Source organism: Balaenoptera borealis (genome assembly GCF_965194805.1).
Source record: "Balaenoptera borealis genome assembly, chromosome: 4".
Taxonomy (NCBI): Eukaryota; Metazoa; Chordata; class Mammalia; order Artiodactyla; family Balaenopteridae; genus Balaenoptera; species Balaenoptera borealis.
The window spans coordinates 4,449,568-4,473,700 of NC_138861.1; the positions used below are offsets into that span (position 1 = coordinate 4,449,568).

A 24,133-nucleotide genomic window follows, 5' to 3' on the forward strand; every position below is an offset into this window, starting at 1 on the left:
ATAATTAATAACTTAAGAATAGTTTGATAACACAGAAAACTATTGTCATGTTGTGACCTAGGTCGAAATATATTGGCTTTAATTTGCCTCGGCTGTGGGAACATAGATTATTAAAGAGCTGTTTTCCTTGGAATTGTGGCTCTGGCAGAAGATGACTATTGACTACAAAGTTAGACAAACTAAATAACTGAGATTTGCATTTTAAAAAGTATTTCAAAGGTTTATAAGATTACTAGCTCAATATAACTGAAACCTATTTGTGGTATATTCACAAAATGTTCATGCCTCTTGAATGGATTTGCATGCCAATCATCTCAAGTAACTTTACTTTTTTCTTTTTTTTTTTTTTTAAGTTTGAAGGAAACCCTGTGAATTTTTTTTTTTTTTAATTTAAATTTATTTATTTATTTATTTTTGGCTGTGTTGGGTCTTCGTTTCTGTGCGAGGGCTTTCTCCAGTTGCGGCGAGTGGGGGCCACTCTTCATCACGGTGCGTGGGCCTCTCACTGTCGCGGCCTCTCTTGTTGCGGAGCACAGGCTCCAGACGCGCAGGCTCAGCAGTTGTGGCTCACGGGCTCAGTTGCTCCGCGGCATGTGGGATCTTCCCAGACCAGGGCTCGAACCCGTGTCCCCTGCATTGGCAGGCAGACTCTCAACCACTGCGCCACCAGGGAAGCCCTCAAGTAACTTTACTTTTAACTGACTTTTTCTCTGGGGAAACAGAATATAATTAAAATGTGGTGCTACCCGTGTTTGAAAAAATAGAGAAGATGACTTGTGAGTATTTTAATTAGTGAATATATTTTTATATATTTCTGCAGTGTTACTATACATGTGTGTTATGTAGATGAATGAAAGGACACTTGGAACACTCTGAATGTACTTAAAAAGTGGATACGTATTCTCTAAATTGAGACACATTTGTAAAAATAATTGCTATGGTCTGAATGTTTGTGTTCCCCTAAATCCATATGTTAAAATCCTAAAATCCAAAGAGGATGGTGTTAAGAGGTGGAAACTTTAGGAGATGCTTAGGTCTTGCTGGTGGAATCCTCATGAATGGATCAGTGTTCATCTAAAAGAGACCCCGCAGAACTCCCGAATCCCTTCCACCACTGACGACACAGTGAGCAGGTGCCAGCTGTGAGCCGGGAGGAAGATCTTCACCAGAACATGACCGTGCTGATGACTTGACCTCAGACTTCTCGCCACCAGAGCTGTGAGAAATAAACTTCTGTTGTTTATGAGCTACCCAGTCTATGCTATTTCATTACAGCAGTCCGAATGGACTAAGAAAATAACATTTTACAGAGCTCTGTGAACATCTTTCTTCCCAAAACAAGATCTGGACACAGACCTTATGAAAATTAATCTTCTGCCTTTTAATAATGTTCTAGAGATTCCGTCTTCATCTTGGAACCGTCTTGGGTTGATGAAATACGAAAAGGATTTAGAGCTAGCCTTACATTCCTCTCCACTAAAAAAGTGCTCGCTTCTAAGATGGAAGCACTGTTGTAGAATGAATTATTGTCTCAATTCTTTACTCCTCCCTGTATCCATGTCCTTTGCTATGTAAATTTGCAGTTGACTCCACAAACAGTAGATTCTATTTCTCTATACTTTGAATTAGGATTCTTCCACATAATGTGCTTTGGTCAATGGCAAACTAGTGTATAGGACACAAGCAGGGATTTTAAATGTGTCATCATGAGAGGGTACTTCCTTTTGTGCCTCTTCAATCACTTGGAGAAAAACCATGCCTTTCCTGGGCCGCCGGTCTAAGGAGGGAGAGAGGCATGCAGAACAGATGCAAACTCTCAGATCTGCAGTGTTCAGTGCGCAGCTGTGACAGCTGCACAGAGCCAGCCAGTCTACCCAGGAGAATAAGTGTTGCATTGTTTTAAGCCACGGACTGGTAGGGTCGTTTTGTCATGCAGCGTTATTGCAATGATCAATGCTTGATAAATTCAGGGATGCCACAGTTTTTAAGAAATTAGCACTGGACCACTTATCTGGGATAAGTTGGAAATTCCTAAGATGTCAGAGAATTTACTATCATTTCTTAGTACTGTATTTTCATGTATGAACCTAGAGGGCATTATTTTAAAAGGTCATGTTCTTTTTATTATTTTTGCTCATAAGTGCCAACATCTACTTCCTGTTATTTTAGACATGGATTCTTTTCTGCCTTGATACTTGAGACCTGCAAATCTTCTCCAACTTTTTAAAGTGCCTAATAGGACTTTAAAAAAACTCCCATAAACTTTTGAAATATCTGGATTTCATTACCTGTCCTTTGACTTAAGATATCCATCTCATTCCTTTAGTCTTATATTACTAGATACTAGCTAAACTTGAATCTACCCATTGCCCTGCTATGACATAAAGGCACCATATAGGTCTAGTACTAGTACTATAATTTCTTACATTCCTTAAAATTGAAACCCTTCAAATTATCAGGTGGATACCTGGCCATATCACCTGGTGATTTTTAAACATCTATATTTCTTTTCATTTTATCCAGATCTCATCATACATACTGCAGTAGATAATCTGTTGCTTCTAAGGCATTTCTGGTCTAGGTCTTAGTATACAATCTAAGATGTTATATAGTTCAAATGTTTATAAGTCATAAAGGTGGCTCTAGGATGATTAAAAAATAAAACTGTGAAAATAACCTAATAATTTTAACATTAGAAGAAGTGCAGATAAAGTGGATCCAAGAAGAGAAAAAAGGGACTAAAGTGATCAAAGTCAGAAGAGCAATGCTTGCCACCTGCCTTCCAGATTTACTACGGCACACCTTATGACTAACTCGTGGGTTTATGTGGGATTTTATCGTGAGAGTCATTGCAAGATGTATAACGTGAGCAAATGGAAAAGCAGAAGGCCATCCAGACACACGTGAGCTATAGTGCTTTCGTGGAAGCTGGCTTGTCTACAGACTTTGGATTCTTGTCAGGGGAAATCCTGGCAGCAAGAATCCAAAAACACTATAAATTTATTTCACTTTACACAAAGCTTTCCTGTAACAAAACATGATATATAACTATACAACTTTATTTTGCGGTACGACTTTAAATAATTTCAATCAAATATAGGTATATTTCAATAATTCCAGTATATAAACTTTGTGTGTTTGCACATTTTTAATCATCAGAGGCAGTTTCTAAAATCATTATATAGTATATTTAGAAACAGTAAATTGAACACGTGCAGTTACTTTGAGAATGCAGAGAAATGTGGATCACCTTAGGGCCATGCGTGTTATAGAACCAGTCATTACTTTAAGCTCTAACTAAACACAATTATGATTTTGTTTGGGATCTTTTGTTTCTCTAAGAAATGAATGGTTAATATTTAATGAATGTTTATAGAAAAGTAAGATATTACAGCCTTTTTAATAATTGTTTTCCTCGGGAGGGGGGGTGGGATGAATTGGGAAATTGTGATTGACATATATACACTAATATGTATAAAATGGATAACTAGTAAGAAACTGCTGTATAAAAAAATAAAATAAAATTCAAAAATGCAAAAAAATTGTTTTCCTACACGTTTTTTTAAAGACAGTTTTTTTAGAACAGTGGTAGGATCACAGCAAAATAAAGTGGAAGGGACAGAGATTTCCCATATATGTACCCCCAACCCTCACACATACACAGCCTCCCCCATTATTGACATCCCTACCATATGCTACATTTGTTACAACTGATGAACCTACATTGACACATCATTATTATCCCAAGGTCAAAGTTTTCCTTCAGGTTCGTTCTTGGGGTGGTACATCCTAGGAGTTTGCACAAATGTATGAGGACATGTAGCTATGATTCCAACATCATGCAGTATTTCCACTGCCCTAAAATGCTCTGTACTCCCCTAGTCATCTTTCTTCCTGCACCTAAACCCTAGTAACCACTGATCTTTTTACTGTCTCAATTTTGGTTTTTCCAGAATGTCATATAGTTGGAATCATAAAGTATGTAGTCTTTTCAGATTGGCTTCTTTCATTTACTAATATGCATGCAGGCCGATCCATATCTTTTCAAAACTTGTTCATTTTTTTGTGATGAACAATATTCCATTGTCTGGGTGTACCATGGTTTATTGATTCATTCACCTATTGAAGGGCATCTTAGTTAACTCCAAGTTTTTGTGTGAGTAAAACTTCTATCAACATCTGTATGCAGGTTTTTGTGTGGACATACGTTTTCAGCTCTTTTGGATAAATATCAAGGAGCGTAATGGCAGGATTACATGGCAAGAGATTTTTTAGTTTTGTAGAAAATTGCCAAATTGTTTTCCAAAGTGGCTGTACCATTCTGCATTCCCACCAGCAATGAATGAGAGTTCCTGTTGCTCCACATCCTTGCTAGCATTTGGTGTTGTCAGTGTTCCAGATTTTGGCCAATCTAATAGGTGTGTAGTGATATCTCACCTTTTTAATTTTCATTTCCCTAATGACATATCATGTGGAGCACCTCTCCATATGCTTATTAGCCACATATGTGTCTTTTTTGATGAAGTGTCTGTTGACTTCTTTGTCCTACTTTAGTTGTGTGATTTGTTTTCTTCTTGTTAAGTGTAAAAGTTCTTTGTATATTTTGAACAACAGTTCTTTATCAGATGTGTCTTTTGCAAATATCTCCCAGTCTGTGGCTTGACTTGTCATTCTCTTGACATTGTTTATCACAGAGCAGAAGTTTTAAATTTTAATTAATTCCAGCTTATCAATTATTTCTTTCATACATCGTGTCTTTGGTATTGCATCTAAAAAAGCATCTCCATACCCAAAGTCGTCTAGGTTTTCTCCTAAGTTATCTGTTAGGAGTTTTATAGTTTTGAGCTTTACATTTAGGTCTGTGATCCATTTCGAGTTAATTTTGTGAAGGTTGTAAGATGTTTGTATAGATTTTTTTTTTTTTTTCTGCATGTGGATGTCCAGGTTTTCAAGTACCATTTTTTGAAAAGATTATCTTTTCTCCATTGCATTGCCTTTATTCCTTTGTTAAAGATCATTTGAATATATTTATGTGGATGTACTTCTGAGGTCTATATTCTCTTCTGTTGATCTATTTGTCTATCATTTTGCTATTACCACACTGTCTTGATTACTATAGTAAGTCTTGAAGTCAGATAGGGTCAGTCCTTCAACTTTGTTCTTCCTCTTCAATATTGTATCAGCTACTCTAGGTGTTTTTTGCTTCTCCATATTACCTTGATAATCAGTTCCTTAATATCCACAAAATAACTTGCTGAGGCTTTGTTTGGGATTGTATTGTCTATATAGATCAAGTTGGTAAGAACTGAAACCTTAGTAATAATGAGTCATCTTATCTGTGAACATGAAATATATTGCTATTTATCTAGATCTTCTTTCATCAAGAGTTTAATACTTTTCCTCATATAGATCTTGTACATATTAAAAAAAATTTACACCTAAGTATTTTTGGGGTGGATATTAATGTAAATGCAATTTTACTTTTAATTTCAAACTCCACTTGTTCATTGTTGGTATATAGGAAGGTAATTAACTTCTGTAACTTAACCTTGTATCATGTAACCTTACTTTAATTGCTTATTAGTTCCAGCAGTTTTTGTGTGGATTCTTTTGGATTTTCCACATAGACGACCATATCATTTGTGAACAAAGATGGATTTATTCCTTACTTCCCAGTCTGTATACTGTTTATTATATTTCTTTGCTTTGTTGCATTAGCCAGTAGTTCCACTATGATGTTGAAAGAGAGAAATTTTCAGTCATTATTGTTTCAAATATTTTTCTTTTCCTTTCTCTCTCTTCTCTTTCTGGTATTCCCATTATGGGTATTTTACACCATTTTTAGTTGTCTCACAGTCCTTGGAAATATGTGTATATATATATATATATTTTTTTTTTTTTCTTTTTTTAGTCATTTCTTCTCTTTTCAATTGTGGAGGCTCCTCAAACTCAGAGGATCTTTTCTTGGCTGTGTCCAGTCTACTCATAAGCCCATCAAAGGCATTCTGTATTTTTGTTGCAGTGTTTTTGGTCTCCAGTGTTTATTTATTTATTTATTTTTAGGATTTCCATCTTCCTACCTACATCACACATCTGTTCTTGCACACTGCCTTTTTTATCCACTAGAACCCTTAGCATAGTACTCAAAGTTGTTTTAAATTCTTTAACTGGTGATTCCAAAATCCCTATCATGTCTGGTTCTGATGCTTGCTCTTTCTCTTCACATGATGCTTTTGGCCTTTTGTTTGCCTTGTAATTCTATTTGGATTGTCAAGCATGGTATACTGGGTAAAAGGAACTGCTGTAAATAGGCCTTTAGTAATGTGGCAGCAAGGTCCGGGGGGAGGGATGTGTTTGTTCTATAGTTCTGTAATTAGATCTCCTTTTAGTGGGCCTGTGCCTCTTGACTGTGAACTTCACAAATGCTCCTCAGTCCTTCCCCTCCTTAGTTAGGACAGGATGGTTAGAACAAGCTGGAGTTGGGTATTTCCCTTTTTCCAGGTCTGTTATGTTCCGATAATACCCCAACCGGTTAGGGTTTGGTTAGCTAGCTTGTGCTGAAAGGACGTATTAAGAACAGCATGCTCGGGGGGCTTCCCTGGTGGCGCAGTGGTTGAGAATCCACCTGCCGATGCAGGGGACACGGGTTCAAGCCCTGGTCTGGGAAGATCCCACATGCCGCGGTGCAAGTAAGCCCGTGGCCACAACTACTGAGCCTGCGCGTCTGGAGCCTGTGCTCCGCAACAAAAGAGGCCGCGATAGTGAGAGGCCCGTGCACCGCGATGAAGAGTGGCCCCCGCTTGCCACAACTAGAGGAAGCCCTCGCACAGAAACGAAGACCCAACACAGCAAAAATGAATAAATAAAAAAAAAAAAAAAACAAAAAAAACCCCAGCATGCTCTTGTGATACACCATACTGGAACAGAATATGAAAAAGAATATATATATGTATAACTGAGTCACTTTGCTGTACAGCAGAAATTAATACACCATTGTAAATCAACTGTACTTCAATAAAAAAAAAAAAAAAAAAAAAAACCAGAATGCTCTAATATATTTCTAAATAGCTTCTTTTTCCCTCCTTCATTGGAAGTATGAGGACACTTTTCTCCTATATTTACTGTGGGAATCTGGTCAAGATCCTTGAGGTAAATCTCACAATATTGTGGAAGTCCCACAACTCCCCCTTGGAGATTTTAACTCAGAAGTGTCTGCACTTTGCTTCTAGCAATTGGTTAATTGCAATACAGGTTTTCCTACCCCGGCACTGGTTCCCATGACAGTTTCTGCTTGTGCTTCTCTGCTCTAGTAAGCTGGGATTCCCTGTCTTGGCCTGTCTCTCCAATCTTACAGGCATTGGTTTTCCCTTCACCCTCCCCTTTCTAACAGATCCAAGAACAGTTGTTGATTTTTCAGTCTGTTTAGCTTTTACTTGTTATTATGATGGAGTGGCAACTTCCAAGCTCTTTACATATGGAACCCTGTTTACATACTCTTCAAATGCAATATTATGCTGAAATATTGTATCTGTATATAAATGGGCACAGATATATACATAAACTGAATGTCCTCTCATAAAGTGAATGTACCTCTTTAATCAGCATCTAGATCAAGAAACAAAACATTACTAGCATCTCAGAAACTCCTTGCATGTACCTTTCCAGTAACTCAGTAACTACATCTTCACTGAGAGTAACCACTATTAACAGAGGTACTTTTTTTTTTTTTTTTGCCTCTCTGGGTGGCTTGTGGGATTTTAATTCTCTACCAGGTATAGAACCCAGGGCCCCAGCAGTGAGAGCACCAAGTCCGAACCACTGGACTGCTAGGGAATTCCCCAGAAGTACATTTTTTTTTTTTTGAAAATCATTTCAAAAATCAAATTTTCTGAAGTTTACTTTTCCAGCAAACAAAGAATCTCTTTATTTCATGGAAAGGGACTGAGGGACTATGTTAGGGTTTGCTGGTAGATTTTACCTTATTATTTTCCCATTGTGGTGTTATTTTTTAAAATGCCCCAAATTCTTCTGCACTCCTCCCATCAAAAGGCAGAATCTGTGTTTTCTCCTTTTGAATCTGAATGACGTTTGACTACGGAGGAGGAGACACTAAGTACCTCTGAGGCTATATAGAATAGAGCTTCTATTTAATTGTCTTGGGGGGTTTACACTAACATACAGTCACCAGCCTCTGAGAAAACCAAGTAGCCACATGAAGAAGCCACGTGGAGATGTTCCAGTCAAGAGCACCGGATGCAGTTCCAGGTGACAGCCATCACCACCTGCAGGATAAATAAAGGAAGAAGCCTTTGTGATAATGCCAACCTCAGCCTCCATCTCACCATAAAAGCATTTGAGACCCTGGGTGAGGGTCACCTAGCTGAGCACAGTCAATACTTAGAAACAAATAGTTATAATAAAATGGTAAATGTCTTTTATATCATTACTTCTTGGGGTAACTTGTTACACAGCAATAGTAACTGAACCAATTTTTGTACTTGAAAGTGCTGTAACAAAAACTTGCAACGTGTGTAACTGGCTTTGGAACAAGAGAACAGCTGGAAGGGTGTTAAAGAGTGTTTTAGTGAAAGCTTAAAGGGCCGTGAGGAGAGGATAAGCAGAAGTATAAAGGGATCAGGAGGGCATGGCGGCTCAAAGGAAAGTGATGAAATGTTTTGAGAAGCCAGAAGAAAGAGGACTACATTTGGAAGAAAGTTTGGTGGACACTGTCAAGTATGATAACATGGAAAATAGGAAATGTACCTAAGGACCTTGAAAGTCTAATGAAAATATTATCCAGGCAGAATATTAAACATACCACATGACTTTTTCTAGTTGAATACATTAAATGTGAGAATAGAGAGGTGAGAATAAAAGGAACTATATAATAAAGTTAGAAAAAAATCCAAAAAAGAGATAGAACCTCCTAAATTAAAAATACAATTCTTTTTCTCATTCCTTTCCAGATGGCAAAAATTCTCCAAGAACAAAAGGAACAAAAAGCTTCCATGCCAAGGTCATATCTAGAGCAAGACCATAAAGTACTTTGTGAAGACTTCAAAGAAATATAGAATGGTGCCTCAATGAAACTTTTGGAAAGATAAAAGACCTTTTATGAATCTTAAAGACACGTGGTGCAAATCCTCTTAGTAAACAATAGGGCTTCTAAGAATCTCAAGGCTGTTGTCCAATAGCAGTTTCATTGAGAGCTAAAGGTCCAGAAGGGCATGTCTGGTAGTTAGTTATCATTGTGCATTTTGTTTAAAGGAATGAACTGTAAAATTTATAGAAAACCCACAAAGTTGTTAGGATATTGTTTCTCTTGGAAGCACAGAAAAAGAATATAAAATTAAAATGTCTTTGGACCCTCAATGTTTCAGAAAGAGAGTAGGCTGAGACTATTCAGTTCAACCTGTTTTCTCATGGAGAAAGGATGGATGACTCAGAGTGTTGCATCAGGAACTCAGAAAATGGAGCCACGATCCGTGGAGAATCACTCCCAGGAAGCAGAACCAGGCTGTACCCAAGACCTGGCAACGTGTGCCCAGCCAGTCCATGGGACTATCCCATGCAGTCTGGTTTCCTCTTTTTGAACAGAGTGTTTATTGCTATAATGCCTTAACACTTGCTGATTGGATTTATGTAGGGCAGCTAACTTGTTTTTTTTAGTGGAGACTTTCAAGTTGAGAAAAATCTTATCAGAGAAGCTATTTCCCCCCCAAAACAAACCAAGAGCCTCATCTCAACTTGATTTGACTTAGATGGCATGATTTTGAACCTACAGCCCCGTCTGATGAGACATTTGACAAGTCTTAGAAAGGGGTTAAAAATTGAACTTTATTTTGAGTCTTATGGGATAATTCAGCCTGGTAGTATTATAGGAATTTAATTGACTAAGCACCTCCCTTTTCTGAGGGCCAAAATGCTTGCTGTGGAAAGAAGGATCATCAAATATATTAATTGATTTTGCATCATATAAGGTGACAATTAAGTTTTATATCATCTGGATTTCTCAATGTTTTAGTTAGGAAAAATGTGAATAACTTGTTGCCGGTATGTAAATCATGACTGATCTATAATGTAGCCCCTGAATTCTTTAATACTGATCCCAGCAAGAGGTGGGGATCTTTGTTCTTTACCCTTGAATCTGGGTGGATTTTGACTATGGCAGGAGGAACATTGTACCATTTCTTTCTGGTTCTTTTGGCGCACACATATTGATTATGTTCTAAGGAAGCCAAGCAACCTGTGAAGTGGTTGCTGGTTGCATGTGGGTGTTGTAGCTGATGACCACAGAAAAGATCCAAGCTGACAGTATCAACCACCAGACATGTGGGAAGAAGCCTCTGTAGTGGCACCAGTGCCACCACCTACTATAGCTGTGTAGACTCTAAGTCAAGAACCACCTAGCCAAGTCCAGTCAACCAACAGAACCATGAGAAATAGCAATGAAATAACAATTATTGTTTTAAGCCACTAAGATTTCAAGTTGTTATGCAGTAGTAGGAACTAGAAATCTAGATATATGACTTGAGCTCAAATTTAGATATGTTTTAATAGCAAAACATGCTATTATTCTTTGCCAACAGTTCAATTATACCAACAATTCATTTTATCTTCTAATAAAGTATTCTTCTTTGTATCAGGGGCCTTTGATGGTAGAATATCAGGTAATTATAGAAGTTAATAAAAATGGTTTTGGCATGGTTGTTGATCATATTTGGGGATCCAGGTCAGGTGGAACTAATTTGTCATCTTACATGTTAAAAAATCAGTTCACATATTGAATGCATCTTTCTTCCTAAGTGAGTACTTTGGAGAATAAAGTCTTATAGTAAGGGGTGGGTGTTATTTGGGGTGCTATTATATTTCCAAGCTAAACTACTCCAGAATCTTTAAATCTCTTTTTGTACTTTGAACCTCCTCATATATTAAATCTTTGAATCTCTTTATATCATCATTTTAAATGAATTTTAAAGTGTTACTTAGTATTATTTTAACCCTTAGGTTCACTAAGAAATTATTTTCAGAAGTTGTTTTACTTATCTCCTGTTTCTGATATGTTAGTTCTTTGGTTTTTCAGTTATTGTTTGATCTCACCCAATTAGGATACCTAACTTCTTTTTGCTAGTGTGTTAGAAGGTCACCAATGCTTCATGGTCCAATAGCTTATTCTGTATTCTCTGAAAATGCTTTCTTCTGTAAATTGATCATTAACATGGAGTTTATAAAACATTTAAATTAATAAATACACTGTTTTCCTTTGTGAATTAAATACACTTTCATGTGGGTAGAGAGGATAGTAAGCTCCAGTTCAAAGAGGCTCAGGATTTCACCTACAAAAAGTAATCTGGTTTTAAAACCTCATTTAAGCTTTATCTGGCATTACAAAAGTTCAAAATCCTATACACTGCTTTCAAGTAGAAAGTAATGGAATTTCAATTTTGCTAAATAGATTGCCTAGTGATGCTTGAAGAGTTTGATTTAACTAGATAAATGAATCAAAGAGTTGAAAAAGGAAGTGCAGGAATGAATTTTGTGTGTGTATGTTGGGTTATGTAATAGAAAAACTTTGATAGTAGCTATACATGTTTATAAGAGATAGAAAAATTTGATTTAAATTCTAACATGTCACTATATACAGGAAATAATTTGTTGACAAATATTAAATACATTGGGAAAGTTATGAAACAGCTTCCCTTGGAAGTTAGTATTTTCTATGCAATTACATAGATAAAATCCGGAATGGAAAGAAATGTATATGTTCAGAGATCATTTAAGGTCTTCAATCATTTTGGCTCGTATTCCATTTGAAATAATTTTGCAATCTATGCTCTCTCTTATATATTTGTAAGTTTACAAACTTACAGAAGTCTTCATCTAAATTTTTCCATTACCAATTTAAATAGTTCCTAGGGATGTAATTTTTGGAATATTGTAAATGTTGGCATTAAAAAATAAAACTGTTACATCACTTTTAAAAATATAACCAATGGAATCTAAATATCAGTTTAATTTGACATCTACCACTACTCAGGTTTAAACATGACAGCTTATTATTAACATTCTGAAGTTTAGATTTTTCTTTTATGCTAAATTTATTTATGTTCTTCTCCCTGTAAAGATTTATATGCTAAAAACTTAAGTAATTTTCAATCAATTTATCTGCTTGGGATCTCCTCATATAATAAAACATAATAAGTTTTAAATGTTAGTATAATCTTAATCCTAACTATCTAATGTCTTTAACTGATCTTACATAAATTCTTATATAGAACTTATATGTATGTAAATTAATGTACATACATTAATGTGTATTTATATTGCAATTTTAAAATAAGTTTGTTTCCTGTGAAAAGAACCTATGAGGCACTACATTTCTTTTCCAGATTTAGATAATATTATATTATAATGATTACAAAATTAATCAAAATAAATGATTTAAAATGTTTGATAAATAATTATTAAATCTAGAAACATGGTACAGATGAACTGGTTTGCAAGGCAGAAATAGAGGTGCAGAGGTAGAGAACAAACGTATGGACACCAAGGCAGGAGAGCGGGGCAGGAGTGGTGGTGGTGGGATGAATTGGGAGATTGGAATTGACATATACACACTAATATGTATAAAGTGGATAACTAATACGAACCTGCTGTATAAAAAATATAAAATAAAATATTAAAAAATAATAATAAAAATAAAGATAAAAAGTAAAATTTTATTGGAAATGAATTTCTTAATGAAATGAATCCTGACAGCTCTATTATTTTACTTTCTGTTGACAGAAATTGTAAATTATTAAATATTTTAAAAGATGAAATAATATTAGGAGTGACACTAATTAGACTACTTCATAGTACTAATTGTTAAAATAAATTTTCACTGTTTTCTTGAATAACATCTAAGTTTTAAAAAATTACATAAATGTTTTATCCTTGGGGTTTATTTATTCTATCCTAAGAATTTTTATTTTCTAATAAAACATTTCAGTTACATTTAAAAGAATTAGTAACAGGAGACCTTCAAGATGACAGAGGAGTAAGACGTGGAGATCACCTTCCTCCCAACAAATACATCAGAAATACATCTACATGTGGAACAACTCATACAGAACATCTACTGAATGCTGGCAGAAGACCTCAGACCTCCCAAAAGACGTGTGGCTGACAGAGTCTTTGTGCTCTGTCCAGGTGTCAGGCCTGTGCCTCTGACGTGGGAGAGCCGAGTTTAGCACATTGGTCCACCAGAGACATCCTGGCTCCACATATCAAACAGCAAAAGCTCTCCCAGAGATCTCCATCTCAATGCTAAGACCCAACTCCACTCATCGACCAGCAAGCTACAGTATTGGACACCCTATGCCAAACAACTAGTAAGACAGGAACACAAGCCCACCCATTAGCAGAGAGGCTGCCTAAAATCATAATAAGGTCACAGACACCCCCAAACACACCACCAGACATGGTCCTGCCCACCAGAAAGACAAGATCCAGCCTTATCCACCAGAACACAGGCACCAGTCCCCTCCACCAGGAAGCCTACACAACCCACTGAACCAACCTTAGCCACTGGGAGCAGACACCAAAAACAACGGGAACTACGAACCTGGAGCCTGTGAAAAGGAGACCCCAAACACAGTAAGTTAAACAAAATAAGAAGAGAAACACACAGCAGATGAAGGAGTAAGGTAAAAACCAGACCAAACAAATGAAGAGGAAAAAGGCAGTCTACCTGAAAAAGAATTCAGAGTAACGATAGTAAAGATGATCCAAAATCTTGGAAGTAGAATGGAGAAAATACAAGAAACGTTTAACAAGGACCTAGAAGAACAAAGGAGCAAACAAACAATGATGAACAGCACAATAAGGGAAATTAAACATTCTCTAGAAGGAGTCAATAGCAGAATAACTGAGGCAGAAGAACAGATAAGTGACCTGGAAGAAAAAAATAATGGAAATAACTACCACAGAGCAGAATAAAGAAAAAAGAATGAAAAGTATCGAGGACAGTCTCAGAGACCTCTGTGACAACATTAAATGCACTAACTTTCGAATTATAGGGGTCCCAGAAGAAGAAGAGAAAAAGAAAGGGACTCAGAAAATATTTGAAGAGATTATAGTTGAAAACTTCCCTAATATGGGAAAGGAAATTGTCAATCAAGTCCAGGAAATGCAAAGAATGCCATACAGGTCAAATCCAAGGAGAAACATGCCAAGACACATATTAATCAAACTGTCAAAAATTAAATACAAAGAAAAAATATTAAAAGCAGCAAGGGGAAAATAACAAATAACATACAAGGGAATCCCTATAGGTTAACAGCTGATCTTTCAGCAGAAACTCTGCAAGGCAGAAGCGAGTAGCAGGACATATTTAAAGTGATGAAAGGGGAAAATCTACCACCAAGATTTTTCTACCCAGCAAGGATCTCATTCAGAATCGACAGAGAAATTAAAACCTTTACAGACAAGCAAAAGCTAAGAGAATTCAGCACCAACAAACCAGCTTTACAAAAAATGCTAAAGGAACTTCTCTAGGCAGGAAAAACAAGAGAAGGAAAAGACTTACAATAACAAACCCAAAACAATTTAGAAAATGGTAATAGGAAAATACATATCAATAAGTACCTTATATGTAAATGGATTAAATGCTCCAACCAAAAGATACAGACTGGCTGAATGGATACAACAACAAGACCCCTATATATGCTGTCTACAAGAGACCCATTTCAGTCCTAGGGACACATACAGACTGAAAGTGAGAGGATGGAAAAAGATATCCCATGCAAATGGAAATCAAAAGAAAGCTGGAGTAGTAATTGTCATATCAGACAAAAGAGACTTTAAAATAAAGACTATTACAAGAGACAAAGAAGGACACTACATAATGATCAAGGGATCAATCCAAGGAGAAGATATAACAATTATGCAGGCAACATAAGAGCACCTCAGTACATAAGGCAAAGGCTAACAGCCATAAAAGGGGAAATTGACAGTAACACAATCATAGTAGGGGACTTTAACACCCCACTTTCACCAATGGACAGGTAATCCAAAATGAAAATAAATAAGGAAACACAAGCTTTAAATGATACATTAAACAAGATGGACTTAATTGATATTTATAGGACAGTCTGTCCAAAAACAACAGAATACACTTTCTTCTCAAGTGCTCATGGAATATTCTGCAGGATAGATCATATCTTAGGTCACACATTAAGCCTTGGTAAATTTAAGAAAATTGAAATCGTATCAAGTATCTTTTCCAATCATAGCGCTAAGAGACTAGATATCAGTTGTAGGAAAAAAATCTGTATAAAATACAAATACATGGAGGCTAAACAATACACTACTAAATAACCAAGAGATCACTGAAGAAATCAAAAAAATACCTAGAAACAAATAACAATGAAAACATGACAACACAAAGCCTATGAGATGCAGCAAAAGCTGTTCTAAGAGGGAAGTTTATAGCAATACAATCCTACCTCAAGGAACAAGAAACATCTCAAATAAACAACCTAAACTTACACTAATTAGAGAGAGAGGCAAAAACCCCACAAAGTTAGCAGAAGGAAAGAAATCATAAAGATCAGATCAGAAATAAATGAAAAAGAAATGAAGGAAACAATAGCAAAGATCAATAAAACTAAAAGCTGGTTCTTTGAGAAAATAAACAAACTTGATAAATCATTAGCCAGACTCATCAAGAAAAAAAGGGAGAAAACTAAAATCAACAGAATTAGAAATGAAAAAGGAGGAGTAACAACTGACACTGCAGAAAAACAAAGGATCATGAGAGGTTACTACAAGCAACAGTATGCCAATAAAATGGACAACCTGGAAGAAATGGACAAATTCTTAGAAAAGCAGAATCTTCCGAGACTGAACCAGGAAGAAATAGAAAATATAAACAGACCCATCACAGCACTGAAATTGAGACTGTGATTAAAAATCTTCCAACAAACAAAAGCTCAGGACAAGATGGCCTCACAGGTGAATTATATCAAACATTTAGAGAAGAGCTAACACCTATCTTCTCAAACTCTTCCAAAATATAACAGAGGGAGGAACACTCCCAAACTCACTCAATGAGGCCACCATCACCCTGATACCAAAACCAGAAAAAGATGTCACAAAGAAAGAAAACTACAGGCCAGTATCACTGATGAACATAGATGCAAAAATCCTTAACAAAATACTAGCAAACAGAATCCAACAGCACATTAAAAGGCTCATACACCATGATCAAGTGGGGTTTATCCCAGGAATGCAAGCATTCTTCAATATATGCAAATCAATCAATGTGATAAAACATATTAACAAACTGAAGGAGAAAAACCATATGATCATCTCAATAGATGCAGAAAAAGCTTTTGACACCCATTTGTGATAAAAACCCTCTGGAAAGTAGGCATAGAGGGAACTTACCTCATCATAATAAAGGCCATATATAACAAACCCACAGCCAACCTCGTTCTCAATGGTGAAAAACTGAAACCATTTCCACTAATATCAGGAACAAGACAAGGTTGGCCACTCTGACCACTATTATTCAACATAGTATTGGAAGTTTTAGCCACAGCAATCAGAGAAGAAAAAGAAATAAAAGGAATCTAAATCAGAAAAGAAGTAAAGCCATCACTGTCTGCAGATGACATGATACTATACATAGAGAATCCTAAAGAGGTTACCAGAAAACTACTAGAGCTAATCAATGAATTTGGTAAAGTAGCAGGATACAAAATTATTGCACAGAAATCTCTCACATTCCTATACACTAACGATGAATAATCTGAAAGAGAAATTAAGGTAACACTCCCATTTACCAATGCAACAAAAAGAAAAAAATACCTAGGAATAAACCTACCTAAGGAGACAAAAGACCCGTATGCAGAAAACTATAAGACACTGAAGAAAGAAATTAAAGATGATACAAACAGATGGAGAGATATATCATGTTCTTGGATTAGAAGAATCAACATTGTGGAAATGACTGTACTACCCAAAGCAATCTACAGGTTCAATGCAATCGCTGTCAAACTACCAATGGCATTTTTCACAGAACTAGAACAAAAAATTTGCATGGAAACATTTCTCTCAGAATGGGAGAAAATACTTGCAGATGAAGCAACTGACAAAACTTAATCTCCAAAATATACAAGCAGCTCATGCTGCTCAATATCAATAAAACAAACAACCCAATCCAAAAATGGGCAGAAGACCTAAATAGACATTTTTCCAAAGAACATATACAGATTGCCAACAAACACATGAAAGGATGCTCAACATCACTAATCATTAGAGAAATGCAAATCAAAACTACAATGAGGTATCACCTCACACTCATCAGAATGGCCATCATCAAAAAATCTAAAAAAGTAAATGCTGGAGAGGGTGTGGAGAAAAGGGAACCCTCTTGCCCTGTTGGTGGGAATGTAAATTGATATAGCCACTATGGAGAACAATATGGAGGTTCCTTAAAAAACTAAAAGTAGAACTACCATATGACCCAGCAATCCCACTACTGGGCATATACCCTGAGAAAACCATAATTCAAAAAGAGTCATGTACCACAATGTTCACTGCAGCTCTATTTACAATAGCCAGGACATGGAAGCAATCTAAGTGTCCATCAACAGATGAAAGGATAAAGAAGATGTGGCACATATATACAATGGAATATTACTCAGCCATAAACAGAAACGAAGTTGAGTTATTTGTAGTGAGGTGGTTGGAACTAGATACTGTCATACAGAGTTAAGTAAGTCAGAAAGAGAAAAACAAATTCCGTATGCTATTACATATATATGGTATCTAAACAAAAAAGTGGTTCTGAAGAACCTAGTGGCAGGACAGGAATAAAGACGCAGACGTTGAGAACGGACTTGAGGACACAGGGAGGGGAAACGGTAAACTGGGATGAAGTGAGAGCGTGGCATGGAAATATATACAGTACCAAGTGTAAAATAGATAGCTAGTGGGAAGCAGCTGCATAACACAGGGAGATCAATTCAGTGCTTTGTGACCACCTAGAGGGTTGGGATAAGGAGGGGGGGAGGGAGATGCAAGAGGGAAGAGATATGGGGATATATGTATATGTACAGCTGATTCACTTTGTTATAAAACAGAAACTAACACACCATTGCAAAGCAATTATACTCCAATAAAGATGTTAAAAAAGTTAAAAAAAGAATTAGTATTAATAATCTATATCAAATAGTGTCAAAATACTCTTTTAATTGAAGATGTTTTGCTCTTCAGATTTGTCCTAAGAGCGGGTATTAAGAATAGCTAAAAATAATTGATAATCTGTTTATATATGTACACGTGTGTGTGTGTGTGTGTGTGTGTGTGTGTGTTTAAATCTGATGCTTCTTCGTTGGTCGTCCAAGAGTCTCTTTCAAAAAAGATACTTAATTGTTAAAATAATGGGCAATGGAAAAGGAAAATTGCTAAATGTAAATGACTATTATTTGTACCACAACACTTTACATATACTCCATTACGAGGTATATACAGATAGAAATATACATGAAAGAGATAAATTCAGGAAGCTCTATTTATTTTCGGTAGGTCAATTATAAAAAAAAATTTGGTTGGGCAGCCTAGAGGTTTTTATGTCTTGAGAAAATGAGCCATAAGAAAATTTCAAATGGCTGGAGTTAAATTTGTATATGAAAAGAGCTATTCTGAACTCTGCTGAAGGTTCAGTTGTGGAATAAAAATATTAGTGTCAGTTAGGAGTCTCCAAAACAAGGGTAAGGAATTACAGAAACCAGAAAGAAGGGAGTAATTGGAAACCATGAGAGGAAGGTTTGCATTGAAAGTGACTTAGGATGTAAATTCAGCAAGTTGGATGTGTGTGTGTGTGTGTGTGTGTGTGTGTGTGTGGTGGCAGGGGGAGGAAGTGGGGAAAAAGGAGGAAAGCGAGAGAAATTGTGCTCTCTTAGTTTTTCACTTGAATGACTGAAAATTTAATGGTCCCATAAACTGAGATTGAGAATTCCTGGCATAAACAAATTTGGGGTAAAATTTTGGGGAAAGATTTCTAACTCTGACACCTTGAGTTAACTGAGGGAAATTATTTTAATATGTTTGGTATTCACTTAGTTTCTGAAAGTTTGAGGAAAAGTCTGAACTAGTGACATACATTTGGGTCATCATAGAATCCACTAAGGAGATCTAGAAGAAGTAGTTAAGCTTACACACTGAAGGAGAAATTGGGAGTGGTTATGGTAGGAAGTGCAATACAATGGAAGTTAAATATTGAACTATCTTCTTTAGATCTCTGGTTTTATATCACTAATTACTACCAGAACTCTGCTCAGATTCCATTACCCTGACTTCAGTGTAAAATCTTAAAATTTAATTGGCTATTTTCCCATCAATAAAATCTTTCTCTTCTGAATTTGCTTCATCTATAGTAATTTTTCTTTCAGTAATCTAAGTTCGAATCTCTTTGATGAATCCATCCACTTGCCTTCTGCCTTTTTCTAATATCAAGTCAGATATTAAGTTCAAGTCTGTTTTCCATATCTCTTGGTTTGTTTTCAATTATCTCACCCCTAACTTTGAACATCTTTCTAAATGAACTTCTGACCATCTGTTCTCCTTCTTTTCCCCATGGTATATTACTTCCATATTAATCTTTCTAAGAAATCTTTTGGTTTATGTCTGTTTCTGATTTAAGAACATTTGAATGAATCTGGGGTTTTCAAAATATTATTTAAAAATATATCTCAGAATACTAACTAAAAAATCACTTGTTAATTTTTGAAGGATGTGTAAATTCTTTTTAGTTTGAATAACAACTTATAGACATGAATATTTTAGCTTCTCCTTATTTTATACAATAGGGAAAAATAAAACTCACCATTATCTTCAGGCCCATATATTTCATGAACATAAATGAAAAAATCTGCAACAAAATATTAGCAAATTAAATGTTACAATATATAAAAAATATACATCATGATCAAGTGAGATTTATTCTAGTCATGTAATCCTAGTTCAACATTTGAAAATCAAGTAATATAATTCATCATATCAACAGGCAAAATAAGGAAAATCATGATAATGTCAATTGCTGCACCATAAGCATTTGACAAAATCCAATATCCATTCATGATAAAAATCTCTCAGCAAACTAGGAATGGAGGAAGACACCCTCAACTGGATAAAGAGCGTCTATAAAATACCTGCAGTTACCATCATACTTAATAGTGAAAAACTAGATGCTTCACACTAAATTAGCAGCAAGTCAAGGATGTCTTCTCTCATCACTCCTGTTCAGTGTTGTCCTGGAAGTCCTAGCTAATGCAGTAACACAAGAAACTGAATTAAGATGTGTGCAGATTAAGAAGGAAGGAATAAAATTGTCTTTGTTCACAGATGACATAATTGTCTGTATAGAAAATTCCAAAGAATCAACCCAAAAAACTCCCAAATTAATAAGTAAAGTAGCAGGTTAATAGATACGAATCAGTTGCCTTCCTATATACCAACAACAAACAAATGGAATTTTAATTTAAAAACACAATATCTTTATATTAACACCTAAAAAATGAAATAGTTAGGAATAAATTTAACAAAATATGAATAAAATCTATATGAGTAAAAGTACAAAACTCAGAAGAAAGAAATCAAAGAGGAGCCCAATAAAAGGTAAAGGCAATACATTTCATGTTCATGGATAGGAAGACTGAATATTTTTAAGATATCAGTTCTTACCAGCTTGATCTGAATATTTAATACAATGCCAAACAAAATATCAGCAGGTAACTTTCTGGATATCCACAGACTAATTCTCAAGTTTATATGGAAAGACAAAATATCCCACATAGCCACCTCAATACTGAAGAAGTACAAAATTGGAGGAGTAATTCTACCGGATGTCATACTTAGTATAAAGCTATAGTAAAGACAGTGTGGTGTTTACATAAGAACAGATGATGGGTCAAAGGAAAAGAATAGAAAGCCCAGATGTAGATCCACATAATAAGAGTAAACTAATCTTTGACAAGGGAGCAAAGGCAATTAAATGCAGAATAGTCTTTTCAACAAATGGTTCTGGAACAACTTGAGATCCTTATAAAACAAACAAACAAACAACTTAGACACAGCTCTTACGCATAGACACAGATCATACACCTCTCACAAAAATTAACTCAAAATGTACCATAGCCCTAAATATAAAATGAATGCAAAACTATAAAACTTCTAGAAGATAACAGGAGAAAATATATGTGACATTGGCTTTAGAAATGAATTTTTAGTTACAAGACCAAGAACACAGTCCATGAGAGAAAAAATTGATGAGTTGGATATCATTAAAATGAAAAAAAGCGTTGTGCTCTGTGAAAGACACTGTTAGGAGAATGAAGAGACAAGCCACAGACTCGGGGTGAATCTTTGCAAAACACATATCTGATAAAGAACTGGTATCAAAAATACGTGAAGAACTCTTAAATTCAACAGTAAGAAAACAAATAACCTAATTAAAATGGAAAAAGAAATAAACAGATATCTCACCAAAGAAGATATACAGATGGTAAGTAAATGTATAAAAAATGCTCAACATTATATGTCACAAGAGAATCGCAATGTAGAACAAAAAATTAGATACCACGACACATCTCATAGAGAGGCTGAAATCCAAAACATTAAGAATATCAAATGCTGGTGAGGTTGTGGAGAAACAGGAACTCTTACTCACTGCTGATGGGATTGCAAAATGGTACAGACACTTTGGAAGACAGTTTGGCCTTTCGTACAAAAGCAAGCATATGCTTACCATATTATCCAGAGAACATGTTTCTTGGTAATTACCCAAATGAGTTGAAAATTTATGTCCACACAAAACCTTCACACATATCTTCATAGCAACTGTATTCACAATTGTTTAACTTGGAAGGAATCCAGAGGTCCTTCAATAGATAAATGGATAAATAATATGTGTGACATCTATGCAATAAAATAGTATTCAGTGATAAAAGGAAATGAGCTATTAAGTCCCAAGAAAACATGGATAAATCCAAATGCAAATTTCTAAGTGAAATAAGCCAATCTGAAAAGGCTACATAGGTAGGATTACAGCTATAAGACATTCTGAAAAAGCACAACTAGGGAGACAGTGAAAAGAGATCAATGATTGCCAAGGTTTTAAGGATAGGGAAGAGGGATGAATATGTGGGGAACGGGATTTTTATGACGGTGGAACTTATGTATGACACTGTGATGGTGGATATATGTCATCACATTTGTCAAAATCTGTAAAATGTACAACACAAATCTTGGGCCCTAACATAAACTATTGACTTTAGTTCATAATAGTGTATCAATATTGTCTCATCCACCTTGAAATGTACCATATTAATGCTGGATGTTAATGATAAGGGAAACTGTCTGCTGGGGAAGAGAGGAGATGTGGGGCAGAGGGTACATGGGCACTCTCCATACTTTCAGTTCAATTTTTTTAAACATAAAACTGTTCTAAAAAGTCTGTTAATTAAAGAAATGTGATACAGATTCCCAGCTGGAAGTCTTATTAGCAAAGATGACAGATTCCACTGCTAGTCTCTCATGGACCTTCCTATCTCCTGCAAGGAAATATTCTGAATTTCTTTTTGGATACATTCCTAGATATCCATCTGTTTTGAGACTTTGTAGCAAGATAATTAACTGTTATAAAGATGAAGATGTATTGATTTAAATATCATCTAGGCCAATATTTTTATCTTGCTAATTATGAAAATATGTACAATATTGAAGAATACTAAATGTTCAAACATTCCTATTCCCTTCTTTTTCTGTGAAAAAAAAATACAGACTGAGATTATGTTTCTGTTTCAAACTTTACAGGTAAAAGTACAAATTGGAAAATTATGTTTAAAAGTTAGTGGAAAATTTCACCAAACTCTATTAATAGTCATATTGAAAAAGATGTGCTTTTCCCTAGAATTGTTCATTAGTTTTTCTCAACATGTATTATGAAAAATTTCAAATATACAGAAAAGCTGAAGGAATTATATTTAGTTTGCTATATATTTCTGCCAGGAAAAATCCCACAGACAATTTTCTGTTTTGACGTATGTATACATTCATGAAACCACCACCTCAACCAAGAAAATGAACTTATTTATCTCCCACAAAAATTTCATTCTGCCTCTTTGTTTTACTTCTTTCCTAATCTTCCCTTTTTCTTCTATCTTACCCCATTTTTGGGAACTACTGATCTGCTTTCTGTCACTATATATTTGTTGGTATTTTGTGGAACTTTATAAAAATTTAATAATACAGTATGAACACTTTTTTGTCTGACTTCTTTCACTTAGCATAATCATTTTTTATTTCATCCATATTGTTGCATGTGTCAACAGTCTATGGTTTCTTACTGCTGAGTACTATTCCATTCTGTGGCTATAACACAGCTGGTTTATCCATTCACCAGTCAGGAAACATTGAGCTGTTCAGAGTTTTGGGGTGTTACATGTAGATCTGCTATGTGAAAATTTGTATACAAATCTCTGTGTGGGACATCCACTTTTATTCTTGCTTAAATACCTAACAGTGAAAATGCTTTGTCATTTGGTAAGAAATTGCTCAATTTTTTCCAAAGTGGTCGTTTAATTTTACCTTCCTACAACCAGTGTAAAAGTCTTTTATCAGATAAATGGTTTTCCTTTATTTTTCTCCACTCAGTGATTTGACTTTTTATCTTTCAAAGCCTAGAAGCTTTTAATTTTTACGTAAAATGTATCCACTTACCAATTTACTAATTTATATTTGCCAACTTAAAGATTTTCTCTATATGTTCTTCCACATATTTTCTAGATTTAGATTTTCTATTTAGTCTACAACACACTTTGAATTAATTTTTGTAGATGCTGTAAAGTATGCATTGAAATTTATTTTCTTGCATATAAATATTCAATTTTCCCAGCATCAATTGTTTAAAAGGCAATCTATTCTCCACTGAATTATCTGTATATCTTATTTGATAATCAACTGAACAGATATATGTAGGTCTATATCTGGAGTCTTTATTCTGTGCCAATATTCTTTTGTCTTTCTTTACGCCCACACTGTCTTGATTATTGTGGCTTTATAAGAAGTCTAGACATCAAGCAGT

At 35.3% G+C, this 24,133-nt stretch overlaps 1 long non-coding RNA gene across 2 annotated transcripts in view; it reads right to left on the reverse strand.

The window, feature by feature from the left end:
• Window positions 1-683: 683 nt before the first annotated feature.
• LOC309628609 overlaps window positions 684-24,133 on the reverse strand; it is a 45,770-nt gene continuing 22,320 nt past the window's right edge. For both annotated transcript variants that reach the window (XR_014244575.1, XR_014244576.1), the window contains exons 3-5: window positions 21,797-21,929; window positions 19,877-19,921; window positions 684-8,282 (exon numbers count right to left, since the gene is read on the reverse strand). This is a non-coding gene — a long non-coding RNA (uncharacterized lncRNA). The remainder of the gene's footprint in view (window positions 8,283-19,876; window positions 19,922-21,796; window positions 21,930-24,133) is intronic.